The sequence below is a fragment of the Octopus sinensis genome, linkage group LG18 (genome assembly GCF_006345805.1).
Source record: "Octopus sinensis linkage group LG18, ASM634580v1, whole genome shotgun sequence".
NCBI lineage: Eukaryota > Metazoa > Mollusca > Cephalopoda > Octopoda > Octopodidae > Octopus > Octopus sinensis.
In genome coordinates, this window is record NC_043014.1 from 34054576 (window position 1) to 34064575 (window position 10000).

Consider the following 10000-nt stretch of genomic DNA (forward strand, 5'->3'; position numbering starts at 1 on the left):
CATGTGTTTGGAAGATGAATGTGGTGTTACGGCGATACATTCTATTGGGTTGTCCAGAAAGTTCGTGCCGATTTTTAAAGGAAAGAAAAAAGTCAATAAATACTTGCCATTTCATTTTTAATCAACCAAATATGAACCATTTTGTTGCACAATGCGTCTCCATCTTTCCCTTTAAGTTGTAAATGCCCTCTTCCTAGAATTGAGGTGGTTTCAAGCAAAGGATTCATCAAAGTATCTTTTTACGCCATCCAAGGAATTGAAATTTTTATCATTAAGACTATTCTGCAGAGACCTGAACAAGTGGAAATCCAAAGGAGCAATATCTGGTGAATATGGAGGGTGGGGTAACTCATCCCAGCTGAGCTGCAGCAATTTTTGTCAGGTTCCCAAAGAAATGTGCGGTCTTGCATTATCATGTTGGAAAACAACACCCTTCCTGTTGGCCAATTCTGGACGTTACTCTTGAATTCTGCTTTTAACTCGTCCAGTTGTGTGCAGTATTTCTCTGAATTAATTGTCTGGTTACTTGGGAGAAGCTAATAGTACAGAATACACACACACATACACACATCACTGAAATCAACCTCAGCAACTAGTAGTAGTTTCTTTGTGCGGGCGTCATGCAATTGGTCAGGTCACTGTGTTGAAATAAACTTCAAAACAACTAGTATTACAATTTAATGTTTGTGATAAAGCGAGAACAAAACGAAACGTGCTATCTGTTGATATTGTTTGCTACAAAGTTTAACTCAACTACTCAACAGTCTCTCGCGCAGAGACTACTAGTAGTTGTCAGTCCTAGTTCTATCAACCTAAATTAAGTTCATACTCTACTTAATGGCATTGAGTACTTTTTCTTTCGTTTGTCTGCAATATATATGGGATGGGGTGAATTTCTGGATATCCCAAAGTATGGGATATTCTGTGGTCGGAGACAAATAGGGAACATGTGAAAGGTGTGGGGGTGGTAGGGGTGTGGGGATGTGGGTGTCGGATGGAGGTGTATATGTATATATATATATATATATAGATATATATATATATAGAGAGAGAGAGAGAGAGAGAGAGAGATATCACTATATATATATATTTGTCGATATATATATTATATATATATATATATATAGATATATATATATATATATAATATTTAGCAGAAGCAACAGAGTGACTCAAACTATCCTCGTTTATTTTTCTTCTTTTATATAGCTCTATAAAGCGTCAATTCACTATTCTACCATTACCATGCGGACAAACACTATAACGACATTCATCGCCACTTTAAAGCTAGCTTTATTGTAATTGATGATGGTACATCCTCCACGTCTTGAAACTCACCTTCTGTCGTCTGTTTTCTCCATTACCACAACTCCTCCAACTATTTAATAAAGAGAAAGAGAAAAATGTATGTTTGTGTGTAGGAAAGGGGAAAAGAATAAGTGAAAATGCCATTGTCTTTTGTTACGACTTCCTGTGGGTTTTGAAATTTTTCTAATATTTTTTGATTGCATTTTCTTTGAGACCAGAAATAACGTAAGCTTTTCGTGTACTTCTCTTTCTCGTGTCTACTGACCTGATTTTCTTTTTATTACTAACATGGCTGTGGGAATGACTTGTGTCGTAATCACCACATATTTATATAATTTCATCCAAATATTTTTAGGTATGTTTCTATGTATAAGTTTAATGGTATATATAAATACGGGAAAGGACACTGGAGTTTGTTGAGATTTTGATAAACAACAATTTATTCTTTTCGTACACAAAAAAACAAATGCTGTCGTTGCTACGAACGACAAAACTTCGAGTGAGTTTTTGTTCGTGGTGTAGTTAAAGTGTTAAGTTGCTTGCCGTCTGCTGACTTCTGTCATTCGACCTCCAACTATTCATTGCCTTTTTATTGTCAGCTGCTGTCTGCCGTCTCTGTTGGTCAACTCCAGCAGCGTCTGTCAAGGATCTCTCTGCTGCCTCCCAAAGCTCTGTCTAGTAGTCATGGTGTGTCGACTTTCACGCTGGTTTATATTATTAAAGGAAACGCGCCAAAGGAAAAGATTATTACCGGAACCTATTCGATGCGAGGTCGTGATTGACCGGATTTTTTGGTCACATGGGCTATATTCTTACGAATCGGAATATCGTGCGATTGCTGAATATTCCAGCTTCACATACACACACACAGAAAAAATATATACGGTCAATAGACAACATATTTTTCTAATGTATTGTTATGGATTTTGGCTAGTGCAGTATTGGTGACCCACTTTGGAATAATGGCGCCGGCAGGCCTGGAGTAAAAAGTGACAGTCCTTTGTTTAATGGGAGATTAATGGGACCTTTCTGGCCTGGTGCGGTCGATTAGGGGTCGTTCTAGACATCCTTGAAGAAAGAGAAGAAAAGTAGTGAGCGAGATAGAGTATAAGGCTAAGGGACAGATGTGAGGAAGAATAGCAGTGAGAGAGGATGAGGGGGCAGAGAAGGACAGGCAGAGAGTATGGTAGAGCTGTCATGAGAGGGTGATAGGCAGCGGGCGATAGAGATAGAGTAGGGAATCAGAGGGCAAATAGAGAGGCTATAACAAATAGAGACAGAGGGAGATTAGGGTAGTGGAAGTCAGGACAAGGAAGTGAGGTTTTGGGCAGTCGGTGGTCGGTCCTCGAAGAACACAGTCGGATTCTTGGAAGTTAGGAGCAAGCGGTGGAATCTTAGGAGCAAGTTGGGATGCGAGGGAACTTGGCGGCACAGAAGGGAATATGTACGGAGGAATTAGCGGTACGGAGAGATGGTGTGCGGAATGGGACACTGGCGATTCTAATTAGGAATTAAGGTATTTGATTGTGTATTGATACGTGTCACGGTGTATTGAACAGTGAAAAGAACAGTCAAGGACTTGTCGATATGTCGATTATCGAGTTGTGGTATTTATGTTCAGAATTGTGTTGATATGTGTAGGAAAAGATTATAAAGAACTGTGAACGTTATCTGTTGATGTGATTTGGAAAAGAACTGTGTCTTCGGACGTGTACCTTTGAAATACTGTATATGACTTGTTGTGTCTCGGACTGTTATATTGTTACATGCATGTTGTTAAATGCTTTGATCTGTGGTATTCCGTAGATGTATTGATGTGTTGTTTGCCTAAATGCTTTGATGTTGTAACCATTGATTGTCATATAAACTAGTTGTTGAATGTAAGCCAGTGTTGCCAGTTGTTGCCTTGCCTCTTTTGGTGTCTCTCTCGGTGTGCCTCTGTATCTCTGTGCTGCTGCGGTTGTTGTTGTTGTGTCTCTCCTCCTCTCTCCGACGAGTTTCCGTGGCGGGAACATTCGCTGATCGTGTCGGGCCTGTCTGGGGATTCCGTACAGTTTTCGGAGGTCCCCGCGTAACAACTGGTGTCAGAAGTGGGATTGTCCTGATTGCTGCGTTTCGATCGGCTTTTTTTCGCTATGGATTTGTCTGGTTGTCAGACCGGAGACGAGGAGATTTCGCTTGCCCTGATTGTGGAGATGTTGAGGGGCCAGATGGCGCAGACGGACGCATTCTTAGAAAGAATGGACAAGAGGCGACAGGGCCTGTGGGCAGATCAGCGGGAGCTTGAGGTTGCGGATGGGTCAGCTTTGGAGGATCGGTGTTGGACCGGGGATAGCGACGGTCTTGTGGGCAGATTGCCCGTCGAACGAAGCATCGAGTGAAACAGATAGTGAAGGAAGTGTTGCAGAACCTGGGTTGGTTGCCGAAATCTGTGATGCTGGACCGGTAGTGTTTGCGGAAACTGAAACGTATGTTGCTGAGCCCTATGTGTAGGAAACCGAAAAGCCTGTTGAAGGTGTTATGGCTGATGCTGTTGTTCCGTGTCTGGAGCCCTTGGCGTCTCGACCCCTGTCTCTCGGAACTCGGGACGAAGAGCTGGCGAGGTCTGGGGCGGATGTCGCTGAATCCGAGGTTCCGGCTCTGTGTGTGATGGTCGCGGCAGGTGTTGTGCCGTGTGCGGGTCCTTTGGTGTCTGGGCCCCTGTCTCTTGGGGCCCAGAAGGACTGTATGGTTCCCACTGTGGAGAGACCACAGGCGTGGATGGACTGGCGGCCGAGCGTGCGTGTTGTGAGGCCTGCGGTACGGAAGCTGGTGAGGAAAAGGACCAGGCCCGTTGACGAGGCGAGACGGCTGCGAACGGTGGAGGGTCCACCGAGACCAGGAAGACTGCTTCAGCGTTGGGTGAGCTTTGTGGTTGATGGCTGCTTGGGGCTGGTGGAGCCCGACAGGCAGTGCATAGTAAAAGCTCAATTGAGGGTCGGGTGGACCCTAGTGGAAGCAGAAGCTGGCGGAGCGCTGGCTGGGTCGGCCGATCTTTTGGAGTGGCACAGGCGATTTGCAGAAGGCAAATCGAGGAATCGTGCCAGATGGCGAACCAGTGGTGGGGCCAGTTCTGCCGATACGGCAACGCAGTTGAGGGAGTTGGTGGCCCACTAATGCAGTTGAGGAAGCGGTCCGCAAGGAGTCGCTGGTGCTTGATTGGCACTCCGGTGAGCTCTGTATTCGATGGTTGCGTGGGGCTGGTGGAGCCCGACAGGCAGTGCAGAATAGGAGCTCAATTGAGGGTCGACTGGACCCTGGTGGAGGCAGAAGCTGACAGAGCGCTGGTTGGGTCGGCCGATTTAGTGAAGGCTGCGCAGGCGATTTGCAGAGGGCAAATCGTGGAACTGCGCCGGACGGTAATCCAGCGGCGGGGTCAGTTCTGCCGGTGCAGTGATGCAGTAAAAGGAGATCGTGGTCCGCTGATGCAGTTGCGGAAGAAGCAACCGTTGGTGAGGAGCGCAGGACGTTGGTCGCGAAGGTTGTCAGATGTTGGTCGCGCGAACATGGCGGAGTGCTTCATCAACCAAGGCGGTCGTCGCTTGAGGAAGCAGCGAGGCCGGAGGAAAGTCCCAGTACGGCAGCGCAAGAGGAGATATCGGCGACGGGGAACAGTGGAAAAGCGGAATGGTCCCTGGTCGTCGGCGATAGTTGCGCGGAATGGAGATGGCACAGCAAGATGCTACGTGGGATATAGAGCCCTGAGGAAGGTGGCCACTGTGAAGGATTGGCCGGACCCTGCCTGTGTGAGGGATTTGAGGAACTTCCTCGGACGGTGCGCCTTTGTAGCGGCTAGTAGGAAGCCTGGCGCCTTGGCGGAGGTGTTACCCAAGCCGCAAGGGAGGTGCCAACCTGTGGCTGGTGCTGAGGTGGTGGCCGTGGGAGGTGAGACCCCCGGAGGAGAAACCACCAAGGGGACCTCAGTTCCTGGAACGTCTGCTGGAGCTCGCCCTCGGAGGTGCGGGTTTGTTATGCTTTTGTCGGGTCGACAAAGCTTAGGTAGGGGGTAGTGTTATGGATTTTGGCTAGTGCAGTATTGGGACCCACTTTGGAATAATGGCGCCGGCAGGCCTGGAGTAAAAAGTGACAGTCTTTGTTAATGGAGATTAATGGGACCTTTCTGGCCTTGTGCGGTCGATTAGGGGTCGTTCTAGACATCCCTTGAAGAAGAGGAAGAAAAGTAGTGAGAGAGATAGAGTATAAGGCTAAGGGACAGATGTGAGGAAGAATTAGCAGTGAGAGAGGATGAGGGGGCAGAGAAGGACAGGCAGAGAGTATGGTAGAGCTGTCATGAGAGGGTGATAGGCAGCGGGCGATAGAGATAGAGTAGGGAATCAGAGGGCAAATAGAGAGGCTATAACAAATAGAGACAGAGGGAGATTAGGGTAGTGGAAGTCAGGACAAGGAAGTGAGGTTTTGGGCAGTCGGTGGTCGGTCCTCGAAGAACACAGTCGGATTCTTGGAAGTTAGGAGCAAGCGGTGGAATCTTAGGAGCAAGTTGGGATGCGAGGGAACTTGGCGGCACAGAAGGAAATATGTACGGAGGAATTAGCGGTACGGAGAGATGGTGTGCGGAATGGGACACTGGCGATTCTAATTAGGAATTAAGGTATTTGATTGTGTATTGATACGTGTCACGGTGTATTGAACAGTGAAAAGAACAGTCAAGGACTTGTCGATATGTCGATTATCGAGTTGTGGTATTTATGTTCAGAATTGTGTTGATATGTGTAGGAAAAGATTATAAAGAACTGTGAACGTTATCTGTTGATGTGATTTGGGAAAAGAACTGTGTCTTCGGACGTGTACCTTTGAAATACTGTATATGACTTGTTGTGTCTCCGGACTGTTATATTGTTACATTCATGTTGTTAAATGCTTTGATCTGTGGTATTCCCGTATGATGTATTGATTTGTTGTTTGCCTTAAATGCTTTGATGTTGTAACCATTGATTGTCATATAAACTAGTTGTTGAATGTAAGCCAGTGTTGCCAGTTGTTGCCTTGCCTCTTTTGGTGTCTCTCTCGGTGTGCCTCTGTATCTCTGTGCTGCTGCGGTTGTTGTTGTTGTGTCTCTCCTCTCCTCTCCGACGAGTTTCCGTGGCGGGAATATTCGCTGATCGAATCGGGCCTGTCTGAGGGATTCCGTACAGTTTTCGGAGGTCCCATCCTCATAACTGTATAAAGATGAGACATGTACTGTTTATTTGTCCCATTATTATGTGTTAATTATCAGCGCCCTTGCTGATAACAAATTATCTTATTTGTTCATTAATGTTCGAAACCTAGGTACAAGTGGTGGATCTTTTCCTTTTGATGGACGGAATTTTCTAGTTAACTAAACAATTTGAAACTTCGTATACTGGTAGAATGTGTCAAAAGAAAACATTATTGTAAACAAAATTGAAAACAAAATTGTAATTTGTAAGTTTAACGTAGTTTAATTCTTCGAATTTTAACCAGTGAAATGCCAGCATTTGAGCTCAAATCATTTGCTGCGTCTAAAAACTCAGACAATATCCTGTTGCAACGTACAGCACACACACACACACACACGTGTTATTCATCCTTCTCTCTTCTGCATGTGCTAGAAATAACAGCTATATCTCTTAAATCGATGAATTTCGTCGCCCAATAAAAATATTAACGATATCTTTTGAATATTTTCTTAATTTTTTTTTACCAGTATACGAAGTTTCAAATTGTTTAGTTAACTAGAAAATTCCGTCCATCAAAAGGAAAAGATCCCAAGTGGTAACTATTGAAAATGTTTTTCTTTTTCATCCCCTTCGAAATTACTCTTAACTGTGGCTTGGGCTTTGACTGCTCCTTTTAGTGTGTAAGGTGTCCTGCTAGGGTCACCTTTTTGTGTATAAACGTACACTCATTAATATATATAACATTATATATATAATATATTATATAATATATTATATATATATAGTATATATACATTATAATTATATATATATATATATATATATATACATATATATATATATATTATATATATATATATATATATATAGATATATATATATATATACATATATATATATATATATATATATATATATATATACAATATATATATACACATATATATATATACCCGAGTCAGCAGATAAATGTGAAACAAGGTGGGGGAAAATAGTACTCGAATACCGGAGGTAGAGTAATAATGCTTTATTATTAAAGCTGCAATAACATCGCAAAAATCTTATAACGAAGATGGAGTAAATGTTGAAATGAGATATACGACTTGAGATAAAATGAACTTGTAAGCGATGTTTTTATTCTCCGTTATAAAATACTGTTGTGAATAGTTCAGTTCACGGTACTTCTTGACCTACTTTTGGGATAAACCCATTGTCCTGTCAGATTCAGGTGGATTGATCGGTTCTGGGTAAACTCTGCGACCCCTTTCGGGTGAATTAGAGGTCGTTCTAGACACCCCTTGAATATGTGAGGAAGAATCTAGCAGTAGTAAGAAAAAGATAGAGTAGGGAATCTAAGAGCAGATGGAGAGGGTATTGACAGTAAGAGAGGATGAGGGGCAGAGAGAAGAAAGGTAGTGAGAGAGATAGAGTATAAGGCTAAGGGACAGATTGAGGCGATAGAGATAGGCAGTAAGGGAGCAGGGCAGTTAGAGAGGAAGTGAGGTCTTGGCAGTCGGTGGTCGGTCCTCGAAGAACACAGTCGGATTCTTGGAAGTTAGGAGCAAGCGGTGGAATCTTAGGAGCAAGTTGGGATGCGAGAGAACTTGGCGGCACAGAAGGGAATATGTACGGAGGAATTAGCGGTATGGAGAGATGGAGTGCGGAATGGGACACTGGCGATTCTAATTAGGAATTAAGGTATTGATTGTGTATTGATACGTGTCACGGTGTATTGAACAGTGAAAAGAACAGTCAAGGACTTGTCGATATGTCGATTATCGAGTTGTGGTATTATGTTCAGAATGTGTTGATATGTGTAGAAAAAGATTATAAAGAACTGTGAACGTTATCTGTTGATGTGATTTGGGAAAAGAACTGTGTCTTCGGACGTGTACCTTTGAAATACTGTATATGACTTGTTGTGTCTCCGGACTGATATATTGTTACATGCATGTTGTTAAATGCTTTGATCTGTGGTATACCCGTATGATGTATTGATTTGTTGTTTGCCTTAAATGCTTTGATGTTGTAACCATTGATTGTCATATAAACTAGTTGTTGAAGTGTTGCCAGTGTTGCCGTTTTGCCTTGCCTCTTTTGGTGTCTCTCTGGGTTGTGCCTCTGTATCTCTGTATCTCTGTGCTGCTGCGGTTGTTGTTGCAGTGTCTCTCCTCTCCTCTCCGACGAGTTTCCGTGGCGAGAATATTCGCTGATCGAATCGGGCCTGTCTGAGGGATTCCGTACAGTTTTCGGAGGTCCCCTCGTAACAATACAATGGTTGTCGTACATGAGTTAACATAACATAACAGGTTATTACAAAGATGTGTGAGAGAACTTCGTAGTTAGGCTGGACTGTTGATGTTGAAGACATAGTTGACGTATTGTTGGTGGTGTGTAGAGGCAGCTGTTGGTGTGTTGGTCGTGTAGTGTTCATACAGCAATGATGCAGACAGGCGTCTGGTGGAGATGAAAGCGGAGACTGGCTGGTGTCAGATACATCGTTGCTGGAGACGAATTGCGTGTGTGGTCAGTGGCGAGTGCCAAAGACCTAGAACAATCGAGAACTGCTGTACTTATAGGGAATAGTAGGCTCCCAGAAGCTGGTGATAAATTTCCCGCGTAAGGAAAAATAAACTGTTGCGCCAATGTGATAGGAATAGCTGGAAGCCGACCAATACAAACAACAAGTTCGTTTAATCGCGAGGTCATGTGACCGGTAGAACCAAAAGGTCTTGTGGAACCGATATTAGGGTATTTAAGCCTAGAGGAGTCAAAATGAAAACAACTCACACAATGACAGTGTAAATCACTTATGTTACAAACTGCTACTCAAAGTTTTACGTTCCCGTTCATCAGACAGTTTTGATCAAGAACTATATATATATATTGTTATATTTCGAAATGGTCATTTTGCTAGTTTAGCCAATAGAAACACACGCACTATATATTTGGTGTTACTTTGCTTCAGTGTTATTTATTTTTTACATTAATCTTAATCTTATTTCGGCCAGAGTTCTTTCGTCACACTCCTGTGACCGCATCACGACTTCACATAAAAAATCTTGCACAACAAATATTTAAACGTACTATATATATGTGTGTGTGTGTGTGTGTGTGTGTGTGTGTGTGTGTGTGTGTGTATCTATCTATCCATATATATATATATATTATATAGAGGGTACTATTACACATAAATGCCACACGCTAGGAGGGACTTTCAAAATCATTACTACCAAAAATAAACGAATCGTACCGAATGAAGCTCTCGAAGCAAGACATTTAAAAACAGAATTTAGTTCCAAATTACCTGTGATTTCGCAATTAACGTATTATCTACGTCTTTTGTTCATCAGTGAAACTGATTCAAAACATATTAAGAATAAACAAAACCAACATACCCAGCGGAACCAAACAGACAACTGTCGCCTCCACCGTAGCACATGGAAATGTTCACTCGCAATATATTTATGTAAATGGCGGGCTTTTTCGAGCTG

General features: G+C 43.2%; 1 long non-coding RNA gene across 1 annotated transcript in view; it reads left to right on the forward strand.

The window, feature by feature from the left end:
* The window catches only part of LOC118766931, a 25853-nt gene that overhangs the window by 5712 nt on the left and 10141 nt on the right, over positions 1–10000 (forward strand). Inside the window, exon 2 of the long non-coding RNA XR_005002837.1 lies at positions 489–497. This is a non-coding gene — a long non-coding RNA (uncharacterized LOC118766931). The remainder of the gene's footprint in view (positions 1–488; positions 498–10000) is intronic.